At 39.9% G+C, this 21013-nt stretch overlaps 1 protein-coding gene and 1 long non-coding RNA gene across 4 annotated transcripts in view; one reads left to right on the top strand and one right to left on the bottom strand.

Moving 5' to 3' along the window:
* LOC140487946 (transmembrane protein 132C) overlaps nucleotides 1-21013 on the bottom strand; it is a 1087857-nt gene that overhangs the window by 141723 nt on the left and 925121 nt on the right. The gene's annotated exons all lie outside the window — the stretch shown is intronic.
* Nucleotides 1930-20271, top strand: LOC140487949 (uncharacterized). 2 transcript variants are annotated; one of them, XR_011962975.1, is made up of 5 exons: nucleotides 1930-2075; nucleotides 4255-4421; nucleotides 4854-4963; nucleotides 15868-15988; nucleotides 20045-20271. It is a non-coding gene; the product is annotated as an uncharacterized lncRNA (long non-coding RNA). The 2 variants fall into 2 exon arrangements; XR_011962976.1 differs by lacking the exon at nucleotides 1930-2075 and adding an exon at nucleotides 2109-2242.

The raw sequence follows: 21013 nt of genomic DNA, 5'->3' as shown, positions 1-21013 counted from the left end.
TCTAAATAACCTCGTAGCATAACAGTTTTATCATCCTTATCAGCCCTTCAAGAATATTTACACCTTTTGCAAGAATTTGAGACTCCTATACTGTGGATTAAGGGCCTTGCTGCAGTAAAAATGGGTTTGTTCCAATTCAGCATTGAGTTGAAATGGCTGTGATGAGTACAGATTCCTCTTGTGTGACAGTCTACTCTTTTCCCCTATTGACAAAAACGGAATATGTTAAAAATTGGGACAGATGTCTGTTTCTTGGTTCTGCCAGCTGTTTTTAAATACACACATTCACAGTCTTCACAATGTTTCAAAAATACCTGAGCTATGGGGATTCATGTGAGCTTTCAGGTAGGCTATTTGTTAACTGTCCAGAAATTTAGTCCAATGAACAAAAATCTTCATTACCAGTAAATACGGCGATGTATGGCATTTTTTTTATGAGTGCAGTTAATGCAGTTCTGTTTTGCAATTGTAGAGCTGGATGCATCCACCTTAAAAAGTATTAATACAATGTCTAATTATTATCCATGACACACACAGATTCAGAGAGCTAATGTTAGAAAAGACAATGGGGTGACAGTTGGGCTTGTGGAAGTACAAAACTGGGGCATCCTATCGACCTAGGCAAAAGTGAGGACTGCAGATGCTGGAAATTAGAGTCTAGATTAGAGTGGTGCTGGAAAAGCACAGGAGGTCAGGCAGCATCCGAGGAAAATCGACGTTTCAGGCAAAAGCCCTTTAACAGGACATCCTATCTACCTATTATAACTAATTAGTTCCATGATCTTCAATGGATTTGAATATGAGTCGGAATATGATAGGCAGTAGATATAGTAATGCTCATTTTGTGACTTCATCCGACTCAATTTTCACCCTCGCCCCACCATTTTTAAGAACAAGTTTTATTCCTGATAATGAGTTAACATTTGACTAAACCCAGTCATATTCTCTTAATAACCCCTTACTCAGAAATGTTCCACTCAATCTCATACATCACTGGTATCAGCCCTACTTTACACTAAAGCAGCACTGTCGAGAACCAAATGGTGAGATAGTGTGCAGTCAAGACTTATTCACCAGGAACTAATTAGTCTTTGACAAACATATCGCAGAACTGTAAAAAGCCATTAGCCACCGTCCCATCTGGCTGGCCGGAGTTGACCAACTTTCACACACAAAGCCTCGGGTTCTAATTCTATCCAACTGCCAGACCTTTTACCTCTATCACAGATACCATGCAAAAACTAAAATCCAACAAAAGAAAGTTGACATGTTTATTTAACAGTTCCAATTAAAAAGGTCTTGAAAGTCTCATATTATTCCACTGTCAATGGTGTGTTTTGCTTTTAAGTTATTACTTGTAATTGTGGAAGAGCTGGAACAGAGGTGTCAGGTGATTTGAACATTTTGTTTCTCATCGTGTCTAAAAAATCTGGACACCTGGCAAGTATACAGACACTGTAAAGATGTTTTCCTCTTCTGCAAATCTTGAAAGCCAATGATGCACATTGTGTCAGCTCTAATTATCCTGCTCCAGCAACAAAAACCTGACAGCTGGTGATTGCATGAGTTGCATTGATATTCAAATTTTCCAGCAGCTTTCCAGCAGGTAGTACAAACCCCAGACACGGCTTGTTAAAAGACAACTGATTGTTGGAATCAAAATCCTTGGAATAAAAGGCTGAGCTATTACAGAATTGTCAGCGGTGACTGTACATCCATCAAAAGAAAAAAATGATAAGTACTGATTGTTGTTGCCGGAGGGTGCTAGGCACTGACAATAAATAGGTCAGTGATTTTCTAAGCTGATTATCTATCCATTACTGATTTTCTGATTAATCAAAATAGCAAAACAGTCATGGGCTTCACAGACTGCCTAATGGGTTATTTTCTGGTTACACATACCTTGTAGAGTATCCACTAATTTTACATTATTTTAAACTTATAGTTGGTAATTAGAGGAATGTACATGTGCAGTGAAAGATTGATCCTATCCTTCAAATCTTCACCTACAGTAGCTTTGAATAACCGGCTTTTGCACTGACTGTCAATCTGCTTATCAAGAAGCTACCTCCTAGGTAAGGAATTCAGTGAAACTGTATTGGATCGCTGGAAAATGACGCTGGAGAGATCATAGTGGGGAACAGAGAAATGGCTGAGGAATTTGAATAATTACTTCACACCAGTCTTCATGGTGGAAGACACGAGTAATATCCCAAAAATTCAAGAAAGTAAGGGGGCAGAGGTGAGTATAGTGGCCATCACCAAGGCTATTTGAACCCAGCATGGCATTACTTATGTTAGCTCCTATAACAGAAGCAAGTTAGAATGTGGGCAACATGGTATTGAAAGATCCAACAGACATTTAGTGCAGTTTATTAATGTATACAAATATCACATTTACAGACATATCTCTGTCTAGGCTAACATGAATCTATTTGGTTAGAAACAGTAATATGCTTCTATCACCATGTCATGCTTCAAGTACGTGTATTTGGAAAGGCAAGGACAGATTAGAGATAGTCAACATGGCTTTATGTGTGGGAAATCATGTCTCACAAACTTGATTGAATTTTTTGAAGACGTAACAAAGACGATTGATGAGGGCAGAGTGGTAGACATGATCTATATGGACTTCAGTCAGGTGTTCGACAAGGTTCCATAGGGGAGACTGGTGACCAAGGTTAGATCCCATGGAATACAGGGAGAACTAGCCATTTAGATACAGAATTGGCTCAAAAGGGAGAAGACAGAGGGTGGTGGGGGAGGGCTATTTTTCAGACTGGAGGCCTGTGACCAGTGGAGTGCCATAAGGTTCGATGTTGGGTCTGCTACTTTTCATCATCTATAGAAATGATTTGGATGTGGGCTTAAGAGGTACAGTTAGTAAGTTTGCAGATAACACCAAAATTGGAGTTGTAGTGGACAGCGAAGAAGGTTACCTCAGGTTACAACAGCATCTTGATCAGGTGGGCCAATGGGCTGAGGAGTGGCAGATGGAGTTTAATTTAGGTAAATGCGAGGTGCTGCATTTTGGGAAAGCAAATCTTAGCAGGAATTATACACTTAATGGTAAGGTCCTAGGGAGTGTTGCTGAACAAAGAGACCTTGGAGTGCAGGTTCATACTCCTTGAAATTAGAGTCGCAGGTAGATAGGGTAGTGAAGGAGGCGTTTGGTTTGCTTTCCTTTATTGGTCAGAATATTGAGGTCATGTTATGGCACTACAGGACATTGGTTATGCCACTGTTGGAATATTGCATGCAATTCTGATCCCCTTCCTATTGGAAACTTGAAAGCATTCAGAAAAGATTTACAAGGTTGTTGCCAGGGTTGGAGGATTTGAGCTGTAGGGAGAGGTTGAATAGGCTGGGGCTGTTTTCCCTGGAGCATTGGAGGCTGAGGGGGGACCTTATAGAGGTTTACAAAATCATGAGGGGCAGGGATAGGCTAAATGGACAAACTCTTTTCCCTGGGGTAGGGGAGTCCAGAACTAGGGCATAGGTTTAGGGTGAGAGGGGAAAGATATAAAAGAGACTTGAGGGGCAACTTTTTCACGCAGAGTGTGTACGTGTATGGAATGAGCTGCCAGGGGAAGTGGTGGAGGCTGGTACAATTGCAACAAAAGGCATCTGGATGAGTTTATGAATGGGAAGGGTTTGGAGGGATATGGACCGGGTGCTGGCTGGTGGGACGAGATTGGTTTGGGATATCTGGTCAGCATGGACAAGTTGGACCGAAGGGTCTGTTTCCACGCTGTATATCTCTATGACTCTAGAAGTGTCTGAAGTTAAGATGGATTCTGAGACCTTCACACCCCGAGTCAGAACACAGATTATCTCCCAAAACAAGTATGTCAAACACTAAGTTGCAATTGCTCTTACCTTGCTGTTATAAAAGACACCATCTTCCCTTTTTAACCTTACTACCAATTACTGAACATTACATTTTTAATTATGTTTTCCAGGGTGGTAAGTTGACTCCATTTTGATTGTTAAATAGAATAGCTGCATGCTAAAAAAAAATGTTTGTGATTGACCTTGAAGACTTTAAACAGAAAGGAACCTTCCTCACCTTGTCATAATATCAATTGCATTGTTAAGGTTTGTTGATGTCTTTGGTAAGGTTAAGAGAAACAGGTGGTAGATATTAATTATCTCTGAGAACATAAAATAGGGACCTGCTGTGACACTGGAGGTGGGAATCAATACATTCTCCACAAAGAAACATTATGTCTTTGTTTCTCTCTCTCTCCAAAGGCTTGCAAAGTATTAATCCAGATGGCTGATGCGCTGATTTACACTTGTCATGGGCTAGCGAATGATTTCATCACTCATCACAGAGGAGTCACAACTAATGGCCCTCCACAGAGTATAAAATAATCAGAACGATCAAAAATAATTTGAAAAGGGACACGTAAGCACGGGTAAGAATTACTACAAAATTGCCTGATCATATCATTTCAATTCTGCGTGGAGGGTGGTACACATACTCAAACTGTAATCAATGCTGTTGACATCTTATAAACCTTCAAAGACTAAAATCCAGAATTAGTTTTAAGGTGGACTTCAACTATTACTTTTCACTCTCCTGCAATCAAATAAGCCTGGCAAACTGGGGTCATGTTGCAGGAGCTTGAGGTGCTTTATTACACCAGTGATGGCAGAGGCAAAAGTACAATCTAATTGCAGCCTTATATTTGCACTAATTAATTTATCTGCCAGTTCCATTTTATAATATTAGTGGCATCAACTCTTTAAAGCCCTAAAGACAGCCTCATTCAAATGAGAATGGGCTTTTCTTTTTAAAACAGATGGCAAATAACAAAAGTTAATCTTTTTGATGTTACATCTTACAGAATCTGCTGAGGATTTCATTTCTCCTATTCAGATTGAATTGATTCACAGAGGAACAGTTTAATAAGCATTCCATGAATAAATTTTTTGAAAATTTCTAATCTGAACACTGGTACGTAATTTGTTTGAATTGCTTTCTTTATAAATGCAACTATTGTTTCTGAACTTTTTCTCTAACAATCATTCTGCCACAATGTAAATGCTAAAGGCATCCTTATTTAGAAATAAACAATTATTTCTGCAGGCACAACTTTGACAGTTTAAAGTTTAACAATAGCTTAGAAGGTAAAAATAGGTTACAAAAGGTTACGATATTGTTAAAGATGTCTGACAGAACTGGGTTGCCCTGTAATTATTCTCAAGTCTCATCTCGAATCATGTACTTTTTCCTATGTGTAACGTCATTCAGAAAGCACTCTTGGGTCAAAAATTTCAGACATAAGTACAGGTTAGACTGTACCAACTGAACAAGCTGATAGATATCTTTTCAATCTGACTGTGCAGTCATACGCTATGTCAAAGGGCACAGGAAATGTGTGGCAAAGGTGCCAATGGTAAATTACAAAATTCTGGAAGTTTAACGCATCCTTTTCTGGATGTGCTGGAGCTGAAGCAAGTCTATAGTTGGAAACAACGGGACACCCAAACCTGGCCATATTCAAGAAACAAAGCTTATCTCCAAAAAATTCACCAGACTCTTGCTTGAATACATCCACTACCTGACCATAGGGAGACACAGTGGGAATTAATATGCAGAAAACTGAAACACAGAAAATAGGAGGCAGCATTGACTATTCAGCCTTATAAACCTGCTCTGCCATTCAATATGACCACCGTTGATCATCCCACTCAGTACCGTTTTCCTGCTTTCTCTCAGTACACTTTGATCATTTTTCCTGGCCACTGGGAACATTCTTCCTGTGTTTACCTTATCTAGGCCTGTTAAAACGTTAAGTTTCTCTGAGATCACCTGTTCATTCTTCCGAATTCCAGTAAATATAATCCTCACTGATCTTCAAGTGTTGGTCGTGCCATCCCAGGAATCAGTCTGGTAACCCTTTGTTGCACTCCCTCCACAGCCAGAACATCCCTCTTCTTCAGATAAGGAGACCAAATGGCTCTCAATATTTCGGGTGTGATCTCACCAAGGCCCTTGTACAACAGCAGCAAGGCACCCCTGCTCCTACTGTTTTAAAGTCTTCCTCTTGTTTTAAAGGCTAACATACTATTTACTTTCTTCACTGCTTGCTCCACCTACATACTTACTTTCAGCAACTGGTAAAAGGACAACCAAGTCTCAGTGCACCTCCATCTTTCCTAACCTGTCAGTTTTTCAGATAATAATTTGCTTTCCACTTTGGCAGCAAAAACAGGATAACCTCATATATATCCATATTATACTTCACCTGCCATGCATTTGCCCACTCACTCAATTTATCTAAATCACACTGCAATACTCTGCAACCTCCACATAGCATACCCTCCCACCCAGCTTTGTCATCTGCAGACTTGTAATACTTAATACTCTCATTTATGTTATTCATACATATTGTAATAACTGGGGTCCAAAAACTGCAGTACCTTGTGGAACCTCATTAGTCACTGGCTGTGCAGAAAATGAAAAAGACCCATTTATTGCTACTCTTTGTTTTCTGTCTATCAACGAGTTTTCTATCATATCATTACACTATCACCAATCCCATGTGTTTTAAATTTACATGCTAATCTCTATGTAGGACATTATTGACCACCTTTTGAATGTTCAAATAAACTGCATCCACTGACTCCTGCTTACCAACCGTACAGGTTACTTCCTCGAAACATCGCAGTAGTTTGTAATACATGATTTCCCTTTCATAAATTTATGCTGTCCAATCTTGTCACTGTTTTCCAATTGTTCTTTTATAGTGGACTCCGACAATACTGCAGGAGCCAACAGCTTTGTTGCTTCTCTTTTTTTTTGTCATAATATGGAACTTACAAAATTTACTTCAATGCCTTTCTTTTCATGGAATTCCACTCCCCACCAGCAGTGTCACGAATCACCAGCTAAGTCAGCTATTACCTTTCGCTGCCTCATTTTACCCTAGTGTCTTCATTACCTCTACCCAGCTTCTTGTTCCTTTCCCTACCCTCTTGCACAGGTGCGTGCAATTAGTGGCCTACTCATCCCTATCATTTTCCCCTTTCTCTTTGAGTGACTGCATGCTTCTTTGCCATTATTTGTGGCCTATAACTGGCATGCACCAGTGCTACAGTATTATTTTGCCAATGACTACCCAGCAGGTGTGATCTCCCAATTCCACCTGACTCAGCCACTGGCTGAAGGCTACAATGCCCTGGTGTCCCATCTACCAACTAGGATGCTATTCCCTATGATATAGAGTCATAGAAACATGGAATTGTTCAGCACGGAAACAGACCCTTCTCAGTCCAACTTGTCCATGCTGACCAGATATCCTAAATCAATCTAGTCCCATTTGCCAGCATTTGGCCCATATCCCTCTAAACCCTTTCTATTCATGTACACATCCAGACACCTTCCTCTTAAAACTAGCACGCAATTACAGCAGATAATAAAGGAAGCCAATGGAATGTTGGCTTTTATACCTAAAGGAATAGACCATAAAAAGGTAAGGAACTATTTTTGCAACAATATAAGATATTGGTGAGACCAAATCTGCAGTTGTGCGCACAGTTTTGGTCCCCTTATATGAGGAAAGATGCAGTGGCATTGGAGGCAGTTCAGAGGAGGTTCACTAGATTGATCTCAAACATGATGGGGTTTGTTGTATGAAGTGAGATTGATCAGTTTAGGCCTGTACTCTCTTGAATTTAGAAGAATGTCGGGGGGGGATATCAAATTGAGGTATTCAAGATGTGAAAAAAAAAAAGACATGGAGAAGATGCTTCTTCTTGTGGGGCAAGCAAGGATGACAGGTCTTAGGATAACGGGTAGCAAAAGAGTTGAGGAGAAACTGTGAATCTGTGGAAACCACTACCCCAAGGTGCGTTGGATGCTGGGACAGAAAGTAATTTTAAGAAGGAGTTAGACAGATTTTTATTTGGTAACAGGTTGAAGGATTATGGAGAGAAGGCAGGAAAACGGGGGTGAGGAGCATATCAGCCATGAACGAATAGCAGACCAGACTTGATGGGCTGAGTGGCCTAATTCTGCTCCTATGACTTATGGAATGTTATAAGACCTCCACCAGCCTCCACCATTACCTCTGGCAGCTCCTAACAGACACGCACATCCCTCTGTGTGAAAAATATCTGTAGACTTTTTTTAAAAAGCATGTCGAGTCACTGTCTAGGCCTGCATTTATTCTGCTATCCTAATTATCTCTGGAAGGTGGTGCAGGTGAGTTATCTTCTTGAATTGCTGAAATCCATGAGGAGAAGGTAAGCCCACTGCTATGATCCCAGCTGATGTTGCTACTGGGCAAGTCAGACACCAGTCTGAAACCTGGTTTGATAGATGATATTTTGATTTTTTTGGGTCCGAACAAAATGAGTTCTTGCTAAAACATAAGCACACAATGCTGCAGATTTTACTACAACAATAAACAGATTTTTTTTATTTAAAAAAAAACTGAACTATCAACTTAATACACAAATTCAAAAGATTTTCAAATACATAGTAAATGTCTAATCTCAAAACACTCTTTTATAAGTTGGAAAGAAAAGCAACACATCCCATGCACAGTACCTAATAACACAGGGTATGGCATCCAAAAATATCACACGTTATCAGAATTACTGTCTCTAACACCACAGTGGGGTTAAGTCACTTTTGTTTTCAGTTTATAGACTCTAATTACAGATAGCTTCTTCCTGGAGCTTAAATCTACTCAAGCTTTAAATAACCTCTTCATTGATTTATCCCATTGCTTGTTTTATGGAACTAACACTAAGTTTTTACTCCAATGTAATCTAATCTCACTATTTCCTTCCTGTAGCGATTGGCCAGATGGATCTCATTGAGTGTTGTTAACCTGGGTCAATTGGGGAGCCCCAGTTGACAGATATTGACAGGAGATTCAGAGAGTCACCTCATTCTAGGGACTGGCTCGGAACTGGCTGGTCAGGGCCCATGTACTGTGTACATGGGAATAGTAGTTAGTTGGTGATGGGATTCTGGCCTTTGTGCAGTTACTTCACTTCATTTCACTTCGCGAGAGCACTGGTCTATTGAAGTACCTTCATCAAAGAACTTCACAGTTCTGCAAAAAACTCAATGTAAAATCTCCCGCCATCTTAAACTTGTTTATTTTGTCCATTTATAAAAGCATACTAAGGTACAAGATCATTCTAAAACTACATCTGAAAAATTGTTGTAAAGAAATGACCATGGCTATAGAAATACTTAAAAGTTAATTATTAACTTCAGCTACACATTAAAAAGCTATGTCTGGGGGATCCAAGATGGTGGTGACCCAGCAAGTCTGAGTCTATAGTGCTCCTCCCAAGACTTGGGTAAAGTGGATCACCCACCCCCACCACACTCACCAAATCATTTAAAATAGCTATTTAATTTAATTAGTTGCATAGTATTAAATTTAAACAATCTAATCTTTAGGAAAAATGACCAAAGGGAAGGGAGCTCGCAGCTCTCAGCAAGCAGGAACCCCTCCCCCACCCTCTCCAGCTGCAGCAGAGGCGTCCACAGCCGCCCCGGGGACTTAGCTACGGTGGCAAGCCTTGTGGAAATCATCTCCAAACTGGATGCGAAGATCGACGTTTTCATTGAAGAATCCCGAAGTCGATGGGACTCACTCTCGGCCGCGCTGCAAAAGCTCGACTGAGACATCAAAGAAATCGAGCGCCGAGTCAGAGGGGTGGAGCCAAAGGCCGCGACCTCCGAAACTACAGCGCAATCGGCCGTGGATCGGGTCTGGACTCTCTAACAGCGAGTCTGGACCTTAGAGAATCACATTGATGACCTCGATAATCGAGGTCGTCGAAAAAATATTTGATTGCTGGGCCTTCCCGAACGAGAAGAGGAAGGCCAGCTTACAGCGTTTCTTGAGCAGTGGCTGCTACAGCTTTTAAATCTGGAGGCTGGATCAGGCCAGGTAAAGGTAGAATGGGCCTACCGGGTCGCAAAACATGGGCCCGGCTCGAACCAGCGCCCCCACCCGGTCCTGTTCCGGCTGCAGAGCTATAGGGAGAGGCAGATACTCCTAGAAGCTTCTAGAAATCTTGGAAAAGATTCCCAAGCCATGATCTATAAAGGATCCAAGATCATGTTATTCCAGGACTTTTCCCCAGCTCTGGTCCGAAAAAGGAAGGCATTCAATGAGGCGAAGAAGTGTTTAAGGGACTTAAGTATTCAATACTCCTGACGCTACCCAACGATGCTACGCATTAACCATGAAGGATTCGTGTATAACTTTGGATTGCCAAAAAAGGCTAAGGAATTTTTGGACTCTCTTCGATAAATTGTAAGAGATAATGGATGTTGGTTTGCCTTTCCCCCACTCCGGTTTATATCCCCCCTTTTTTCTTTTTTCTAACCTTACTGTTTAATATTATCTTGGGGGGTGGGGAGAGGGATTTATTTATTTGTTCTCTATTTAACGATTTTCTCCCCCCTTGGCGTTTTTTAACATTATTCTATGTATGTATGTGAGTATGTATATATATATATATATATATATATATGTATGTATGTGTTATATATATATATTAATTATTATTTGATGAGGTTGTAATTTTATAATTATATATGTTTATACATGGTATTAACATTACCAAATATATCAAGGTGTGGGTGGTTGGGGGGGGGGGGGGGGATGTGGGTGGGGGTAGGGTGCTCACTGTTAACTCTAGCTTTGTATTATATCTGAATTCTCCTCATCCTATTGAAGAGCGCCTGGGTCAAGGGTGGGGCATTGGTTGGGAGACGATACGATGGACCTTTGGAAAGGAAGTGACACCCCCTGGGAACAATGGGGAAAATCTCCATTTAAATACGTTTTTTTTATTATTTAGAAATAGTTTTTTATTACACTGTTGTGAGTGTATTAGAGAGCCTTTATTTTTGTGAATTTTATATGCTCTATGCTCAGGATGTTCTAGATAGGGTTTCCCTACCAAGGGGTCTCGGACTTGTCCGGACGATTATGGTTGATCAGTTGGTTAAGTGGTGCACCTGGAATGTCAAGGGGAGTAATTCACCAGTCAAAAGGAAGAAACTATTATTAAACCTCAAGAAAGAAAGGGTTGATATAGCTCTCCTACAGAAGACACACTTATTGGATAAAGAACACTTGAAATTACGACAGGGTGGATTTGATCAAGCCTTTTTTTCTTCTTTTAGCTCAAAAAGTAGGGGAGTTGTTATTCTTATTCAGAAGAATTTCCCTTTTGAAATCCTAAATCCGATAAAATACGAATCTGGACGATATATTTTGATTAAAGCCCTTATAAATGGAGAGAAATATGGGATTTTAAATTTGTACTGCCACCCGGCATACCCCTTTAAATTTATAATGGAAGCCTTTTCAAAATTGATGGCTCTTGGTGCCCGTTGTACAATTATAGGGGGAGACTTTAATTGTATTATAGATCCGGAAATAGATAGGATTCCCAAGAGTACTGCAGGAGTATCTCCCAGATCTAGACAATTGGTGGATCTGAACAAAGAATTAGGGTTAGTAGATGTATGGAGATGTCTTCATCTACAGGGCAGAGATTTTTCTTTTTACTCCAATCCACATAAATGTCATACCAGAATTGATATGTTTTTTGCCCCCTCGATTTTTTAAATTCCATATCATCCTGTAAAACAGGTAGTATAGCAATTTCTGACCATGCTGCTGTATATATGGAAACCAAGGCGAGGAATAATGGGACATCCCCTCAGCATTGGCGTATGGACCCCTTCCTAATGAAAGACAGTAAATTTGGAAAGTACTTCTCTCAAAAATTTAAAACTTTTTTAGAAATTAATTCAGGTACGGCTAGCAACCCATCAATGATGTGGGAGACCATCAAAGCGTACGCGCAAGGTTTGATCATCTCCTACTCAGCGACCCAGAAAAAATTAAAGGGAGAACAACAGCGTCTGCTCGAAGCTCACTTAAAAGCGGCAGAAACAGCATACGCTGATAGACCTTCTATTATTAAATTGCAAAGGATTACGGCCCTGAGGACAGCTCTAAACACTACGCTTACCCAAATGGCTAAGAGGGAAATATTATTTGCAAAACAAAGGTTATATGAATTTGGCGACAAACCGGGTAGATACTTAGCATTTCTTGCAAAGAAAAAGAAGGCCCCTCAAACTATCATGTCTATCAAGGAAAGTACGGATATTTTGACTCATGATCATAAAAAGATTAACGCAATCTTTAGAAAATTTTATTCTGATTTATATAAATCGCAGGATTATGAAGACAGGACTAGGAGGATGCAATCATTTAAAAAAAATTTGACCTTTCTGGGCCTAACTCCGGAAAGGTATCAGTCTTAAATGCTCCCCTAACAGTCCAAGAAATACTTGACGCAATCAGGCAACTTCAGAGCGGTAAGGCACCTGGCCCAGATGGTTTTCAAGCTGAATTCTGTAAAGAATTTACAGAAATATTGGCTGGTCCACTTATGGACATGTATAACTATGCATATAGTCAGGGCTGTCTCCCGCCTTCGCTGAAAGAGGCAAATATCTCTCTTTTTCTTAAAAAAAGGAAAGGACCCAGAAGATTGCCCGTCATACAGACCAATATCCTTGCTCAATGTAGATTTTAAAATCCTTTCTAAAACATTAGCATTGAGACTAGAAAGGGTACTGCCACATATCATAAAGGAGAATCAGACGGGGTTTATTAAGGGCTGTAGATCATCCAATAATATTAGAAGGGTTTTGAATATGATTCAGGCCTGCCATCAGGGAAAGATACCAGGAGTCGTAGTTTCATTAGACGCGGAAAAGGCATTCGATAGGGTTGAATGATCATATTTGTTTTACACATTGGAAAGGTTTGGCGTTGGAAAGATGTTTACCAAATGGGTCTCAACACTGTATAGTGATCCCAAGGCAGTTGTGGTTACCAATAGATTAGGTTCGGATAGCTTCAGTGTGGGTAGGGGCTGCCGTCAGGGATGTCCTCTCTCGTTATTGTTATTTACGCTAATAATTGAACCACTAGCAGAAGCTATTCGGGCTGACCCTAATATAACGGCCCCGAGGATTGGTACAGGTAAACATAAAATTATCCTGTATGCAGATGATGTTCTTCTATTCCTCAGTAATCCTCTGATGTCTATACCTCGCTTAATTCAAGTTATCAATACATGTAGCGCATTCTCAGGCTATAAAATTAATTTCTTAAAATCGGAGGCTATGCCAATGGGTGGCCTTGCAATGATACCCCACTTAGTGGACGGATCCCATATTCCCTTTCGTTGGTCCCTGGAGGGTTTCTTATATTTAGGCATTTTTATTACCCCAGTATTTGGTCAGTTATACAAGGCTAACTTTGTGCATTTACTGGAAAGGATAAGGCAGGACCTCCAGCGATGGGGACACCTTCCAATTTCCTGGTTGGGTAGAATAGCACTAATTAAAACGAATGTCCTGCCCCATCTCCTATACCCTATGAGAATGCTTCCGGTGATGCTACTGAGGCTGGCTCTACGTAAATTATATGGCTGGTTGGGTTCCTTTATCTGGAATCATAGATGGCCCCTCATTAAGCTGAAGAAGTTACAGCTTCCACAGGCAAGGGGAGGATTGAACTTCCCAGATTTTAGGAAATATCAGTTAAGTTCCCTATTAAGTTACATAGCTGATTGGGTCTTGTCTGATCCACAATCAATCTGGCTGGACATCGAGGCTTCTCAAGTAAAATACCCACTTATTAACCTTTTATTTTCAGATAAGAGGAAAATCATTACAGATCATTGTAAAAACCCTATAATACTAAACACAATTAAAGCTTGGAATATAATGTGGCAAAATGAGGGCAACTCACATAAAACATCCCCCTATGCACCGATAGTGGGAGCATGGGGATTCCAACCGGAGTTTACAGATGCCACTCTTAAACTCTGGAGATCCAGGGGTATCTCATATCTAGGGGATCTGTTTAAAGAAGGGGTCCTGATGTCTTTTGAACAGCTGCGTCAGAAATTTGGATTACCTAATGGAGACCTCTTTCAATACTTCCAAATTCGAGATTATATACAGAAGAAGACTACGTTATTAGATAGTCTTTATAAATCAGACAGAGAATGTAGAGTACTACGACCAATGGGGGTATCCTCCATCAGTACTATTTATCATTTACTACATGATGAAGTATCGGGAGATTTGGACAATTTGCTTAAAACATGGGATCAGGATTTGGGACTAGAAATCTCTATAGAAACGTGAAACGCCAGAAGAATCACCATCTGTGGCTCAGGCTATCCAGCTGAAGATACTTCATAGGCCCCACATAGCACCGGATTGATTGGCAAAATTTAAGGCAGGAGCATCTCCAATGTGTCCCAAATGTAAAATAGAGGTGGGCACTCTTGTACATTGCCTATGGACCTGTCATAAGATCCATTGATACTGGACTAAAGTAGCAAGTACCCTGACAGAAATTTTAAGAACGGAAATTAAAGTTCACCCTGTATCTCTCATTTTGTGCTTTTCGAACTTTCCCTCACTGGACATGTACAGGAAGAGACTACTTTCTATTTTCTCTTTCTGTGCAAGGAAAAATATTTTGGTAAACTGGGTGGCTGAGGGCCCCCCTCGACTTTCAAATTGGCATAGATTAATTATAGAATGTATTCCCCTTGACTTCCTTACAAATATGGTGCACCGAAAGTCCGAATTATTTTGTAAAATATGGCAGCCCTTCTTGAATTACATAAATGCAGATATTTTGGCTATCCTAACAAGGGCTTTTATTTAATTGAGATTATGAACCTGGCTGGTCCGGGGCCCCTTAGGAGAGGAATCCCGCACGAATACGGGTTTGGTTACTTTGATGTTAACGCATTCCGAGCATGTATCTCATTACCCAATTTCTATGTTATCCGTTGTATTTTTTTTTGTTTCTTTTTCTCTCTCTCTTATTTGAATAATGTAAGAGACTTAAATATACACTCTGGTTAGTTGTAGGTTAGATTAGCAGTTAGTTGAGTTTTGTTTTGTTTTCTTTCTCGGTATTTTTCTTTTGTTAAATTTTGGCTTTTGTATATTTAAGATTTAATTGTATATCAATATTTGTACTTGAGAGTTTTGTTTATTTTTGTAAACTTGTAAAAATGTTAAATTTCTAATAAAAATATCTGTTAAAAAAAAGCTATGTCTCTCACTTACAAGGAATTCAAGAATCCAAACATGCATAAACAATAGAAAAGAACGCATAAATCACACAGTGTATGTCACAGTACTGTTGTTAGGAAAAGTTACTAAGATCTTGACCCAGCAACAATGAAGAAATTGAGATATAGCTCAAAGTTAGGATGGTGTGTGACCTAAAAGGGAATTCATGGGTGGAAGATGTTCCACGAGTATGTTGGTTGTGTTCTTTGTGGTGATGTAGGTCACGTGTAAGTGAGGTACTGTTAAGAAAGCCATAGCAAGTTCCTGTCATTCAATTTGTAGATGTACAATAGTAATCCCATCAGATGCTGTTTGGGGGACAGTGTGAAAATTCAGAGATGGTCACACCATTGAATGTTAAAGGGAGATGGATAGATCCTGTCTTCTTGCCTGGTACTTGTGCAGCAGAATGCTACTTTCCACTTATCGGCTCAAACTTGCATGTTCAAGAAGTGTGGTGCTGGAAAAGCAGAGACAGTCGGCAACATCTGAGGAGCTGGAGAGTTGACGTTTCGAGCATAAGGTCTTCATTAGCAGTGTTCTGATGAAGAGCTAATGCTCGAAGTGTTGATTCTCCTGCTCCTTGGATGCTGCCTGACCTGCTGTGCTTTTCCAGCACCACACGTTTTGACTCTGATCTCCAACATCTGCAGTCCTCACTTTCCCCAAATTTGCATGTTGTCCAGGTCTTGCTTTAAGAAACATGTGGGAGAATTCTGACTGAACACTATTCATGGAAGCAACAAGAACTGGGGAGATAGAAGAGGCTGCCTACTTCTCCTTCCATAAGAAGCTTTAAAGAGAAAGGTAAAACACTTCCTTTGGAGCAAATCGATAAGACATGCATTATTTAAGCCTGTTCTTAAACTCAACTCACCAGCTAATATGGGAAATCTGGCTTTTAAAAAAAAAATCTTATTCCCAAAGGTACCTGAAACTACCTTCAAGCAAATAACTTTATTATTATAGAAATACATTTTATATGGCATGTAACAATAAAACTATTTATTCATATGTATAGAACACATATTTTTCTCTTTCTTCAAGAATTGCTACATACTAAGATATTCTGTGCTGTTAGGGCTCTGCAATAAATTCTGGACTTTTGCCTTAATATATGCTGCTTAACTGAAGATTACAATGTATTTATATTCCCTGCACCTCTTTATTCCTGCTAAAAGCCACATACTCATTACTGAATATAAACAAATGCTTACATTTTAGTGGGAATAATTCACACTGAGTAAATAAACTGTTGTTAAACAGTAATTTGTATTCACCTTATAAACATTACATTATGTGAATGCAATGTTAGCAGGATAATTATGCATTACTCAACATGCTGGACTTGTACTTCTGCTGATGGGTCCTGAGCATTATCATGTAACGTTGTAGGAAGCAAATATCAAGGTAGTCATCAGAGGGAAAACCTCAATGTACTTGTACAAATTTATTTATTCCACATCACTAAATTTTGCAGAATATAATGGTATTTGAGAAAACGCAAACCAAGCATGTAATGTACTCTTTCTGTGTTGTCTGGTTCACTGTGTTAACAAGTAGTTCAGTTGCTACTGCAGGATACAATCTCTTGAGAGACAGTACCACAGAGATTCAGTAAGAAGCAGTTCTAGGGACCACATGTGGCAGTCTGTTGAATTATTAAAGCACTATCTTATAACTCAACAGACCAGCTAAGATCATTAAAAGGGAATAAAGTTAGCAAGTTGGTGTGCAGGTACTTGCTGATTAACTATCCAAAAGTAAGACTTTGAGTCAACTTTTGATTCTGACATGACTAAGATATATGGGAACAGACACCAGTCTCAGTAGCTGGATAAAAGGAGAAACAACTAAAGCATATTCAAGAGAATTACTGGGAATTTTCCTCTCCTGTAATGATCTGATGCTGACAGAGACCTAGGATTAAACTTTGAAGCACTGATAGAAGCGAGGATTGTGTTGCTGTTTATGGATAGATATATGGATTTGTTAGCCAATTTAAGATATACCACAGATAGTGGTATGAGTTGAGTCAGATATCTTCTTATAACATTCACTAATTGCAAAAATATAGTGTTAAAGACTTACAAACATTGTCTGGGTTCTGTGCTTCCTGATGTTACTGTACATTATACACATAACTGGCTGATTTCACTGACTGCATTACGGAGACAGTGACTGAAGGTAGTTGGTTCCTTTCTATCAGAACGTTCTGAGGTATATCTTAAATTGGCTAACACATACATACATCTATCCATAAACAGCATCACCATCCTTGCTTCTATTCAGGGTTTCAAAGTTTAATCCTAGGCCTCTGTAAGCATCAGATTATGTGATATGACCATCACACTGAGGTTGAGGACATTACACGGCCAGTCAGTGGTTAGCACTACTGCCTCATGGCACCAGGGACCCGGTTCGATTCTAACCTTTGATAACTGTGTGGAATTTACACATTCTCCCAGTGTCTATGTGGGTTTCCTCTGGGTGCCTCCCACTGTCCAAAGATAGCAGGTTAGGTGGATTAGCCATAGGAAATGTGGGGTTAGGTGATAAGGCAGGAGGCTGGGTCTGGGTAGGATGCTCTTCCGATGGTCAGAGTAGACTTGATTGGCTGAATGGCCTCTTTCCACCCTGCAGGAATTCTATGTAGTAGCTGAGGTCTCCCCAGCTATCTAGCTCCAGCTGCAACCACAGGCCATGATGCTGGTCTGGCTGCTGATTCTTTTATTCAAAGTGTTGGGAATATGAAGAATTGAATCAGCATTAGACAATATGTGGACCTGAGGCAGATCCCTGCTGTCCAGTACAATCACAGCAAAATTAAAGAGAGGGCACCTGAAAATAGAAGCTCCCCCTTATCTGAATAGGAAAACATCTTCAAGATTAGAAGACCTCCTATTGGTCCATCCACCATTCTCTATTGGATAGCAAAGCGGTCCTCTGGTCACCAACTGGCTAATATACAGTGCAGGACAGCTATATAACTGCTGACCTCTGACCCCCCACTTGACTCTGAACCTGGGTCCTGAAGCCTGCTGGTAAAATCTTACTCCTGGAGTCACACTGGAATTGATCATTATTTAATGTCTGTGTGATGAGGCCTGCAGTTTGATCCCAGTTGCTGTAGATAATATTAAGCTTCTCTGAGATATACCTTGTGGGGTTCTTAGAATGAAGGTGAAGTATTTCACTGACATTTTTAATATTAGATCAAACTGGGACCAACAGACGAGTTGCCTTCTTCAACACAACTACTGTTTGGGAACTGAAAGAATGCAAATCTTGCGTATTCACATCTTGTCTCGACCATCCCAGTGCTTCCTCCTTTACAAAATCAGAAGTGTTTCCCCTCCCCTCTTAAAATGGGAGCTAAGTTTCTTAGGTTACCTGCAATTCATCCATCCACACAGTATGATAGTTAAGCATGCATTGTTTGCAAGGACAACATTCCTGTTGTCATGGAAACATAGGATTTTACAGAGTAGGAGAAAGCCATTTGATCTATTATGCGTGTGCCAGTTGTCTGAAAGAACTAACTACTTAGTTATATTCCCCTGCCTTTTCCCATGTTCTGTTAATTTCAAATATTTCTGCATGTCCTTATTTAGAGCTATTATGCATCTGGTTAAAAGAAAAAGAATTCCCCCACCTCTACCTTAATCTGTTAGTGATAATCTTCAGTGAAGATCCTCTCATTACCAATTCACACAGGTTTTCTCTGTTTTATCAAAAGCTGTTATAATTCTGAACATCTTTATTAAACATCCTCTTGACATGCGGTGTCATTCTAAAAATAATCACTTTTTTTGTAATCTCTCTTCAGAATTAAAGCCTCTCACCTTTGGTATCATCTTCATGAATTTCTTCCATGCTCTCTCCTGAAGAAACAGGGCCCAATCTGGGTGCAATGTGCTTACTACAGCAGACCAGTGGTTTATATGGATTTAACGTTTCTACTTTAAAGAGGAACTAGGAGGAGGAATAAGTTGTAAAGCTTCTTGAACTCCCTCTGCTATTCAATAAGATCATGGATGACCGCTTGTGCCAAGACCACTTTTCCACCTGATCCTCTTGTCCCTTGATTCCCTTAGTCCACAAAATCCTTTCAATCTTATTCTTGAATATACTTAATGAAGGAGCACCCACATTTCTTGGAGTTCTCATCATAGCATCATAGAAGAGTACAGCACGGAAACAGGCTCTATGTCAACCAAGTTTCCTCAACTGAACTAGTCTCATTTACCTGCATTTGGCACGTATCCCTCTCAACCTTTCCTATCCATGTACCTGTCAAAATCTCTTCTAAATGCTGCAATTGTACCCGCCTTACCATTTCCTCTGGCAGCTTGTTCCGTATATGCACCACCCAATGTGTGAAAAAAGTGCCCCTCAGGTCGCTTGAATAGAGAACAGCGAATGAAGGAATGTCCTCTGAATGAAGAAATGTCTTTTCATGTCAGCAATGACTGACCTCTTATAGGATTTTGGTTCTATTTTAGAATTATAATTCCCAAAGCCAGGGAAAGTGGCTTCTCATCAACCATGTCAAAACTGCTAAGAATTGTCTACCTTTCCATGAGACTGCCTGTAGAAATGAGAGAGTATACATTATTTTACTTCTATACTTCATGCCACTTGGGAATCCATTTCCTGTCTATTTTGACAGCTCATCAACTTGTTCTCTCACTCCAGTAAATTAGTTGGCAAGATGGCAGAGGAGGCAGGTTAGGTTGTGGCTTTTGGCTCTTTCATTCCCTTTTGGCTGACAGGCCACATCCTTCTTTCTTTTTTATTATTTCTTATTATTATTTCTTAATTTCACCTTTTGTATCAAATTAACCTTTTCTTCTTTCTTAGGTTAAGCTGCAGCAGTTTCAGTTGGATAGTCCCCAGGTCCCCGGCGGTTTCAACGGGCCCCAGTCCTCGGCGGTTTTGGCAAGTCTTGATGGTTTTGATGGGTCATCCTATCTTCAGCAGTTTCAACAGGCTTCCAGTTCATGGCAGTTTTGAGAGGACTGTGGTCCTCAGCTGTTGGACAAGTCTTCTGCACTGGCCGGTTTATGAACCAAGGGACCATGGAATGAGCATGACATGATACTTGACTGAAATTTGCTTTTTTTGTGTTAAATATATAAATTTATGTAATTGAATAGCACTATTTTTGTGGAAACTTCCACACATTTTACGGTATTTTCACAAATAGATATAACAATAAATTTATATCTACCTAACATCGAACTCCTAGATTTCAAAATGCCTCTCGCCTTGCACAGAGTTCAAAACAGTGAGACCCTTAAAAGTTGACCAAGGACTCAATGGGGTGTTGGGCAATAGATTTGGAGTGGACAATTTTCCAATACCTCCTTCTGGTTTATATCAGATATGGATGTAAGATACATATGTACACAAAAAATAGCCTTTTGTAACTTTACATACTTCTGTTAATATTTTATTTAAACTTGCCCATTGGCCTTTCTGTTCTGATCAGTCAGTCATGTGAAACTTGGCAAAAGGCTCAATAAAGTTCACACAGACTAATTCAGACATGTTACCCTCATTAACCTTCTCAAAAAATTCAATCATTTCAGTCAGACATTATCTTTCCTTAACAAACACGTGCTGATTTAATTGATCTATGTTTTTCCAAATGACAACTTACACCGTCCTTCAGAACGGTTTCCAATAATTTGTCCACGAGCTGTCAGGTTGACAATCCTGTAATTAGTCTACGCCTTCCTCTCTATATAAAGAACAATATTAGTTAGGAATCCTAACTTGAGAATTCAAGTGTAACTGCATGGTTATAGGACTGAGCTTCCTCCATTT

The sequence above is a fragment of the Chiloscyllium punctatum genome, chromosome 17, assembly GCF_047496795.1.
Source record: "Chiloscyllium punctatum isolate Juve2018m chromosome 17, sChiPun1.3, whole genome shotgun sequence".
NCBI classification, from domain to species: Eukaryota; Metazoa; Chordata; class Chondrichthyes; order Orectolobiformes; family Hemiscylliidae; genus Chiloscyllium; species Chiloscyllium punctatum.
Note: the sequence above shows the minus strand (reverse complement) of the source record. Positions and strands in the feature narration are given on the sequence as shown.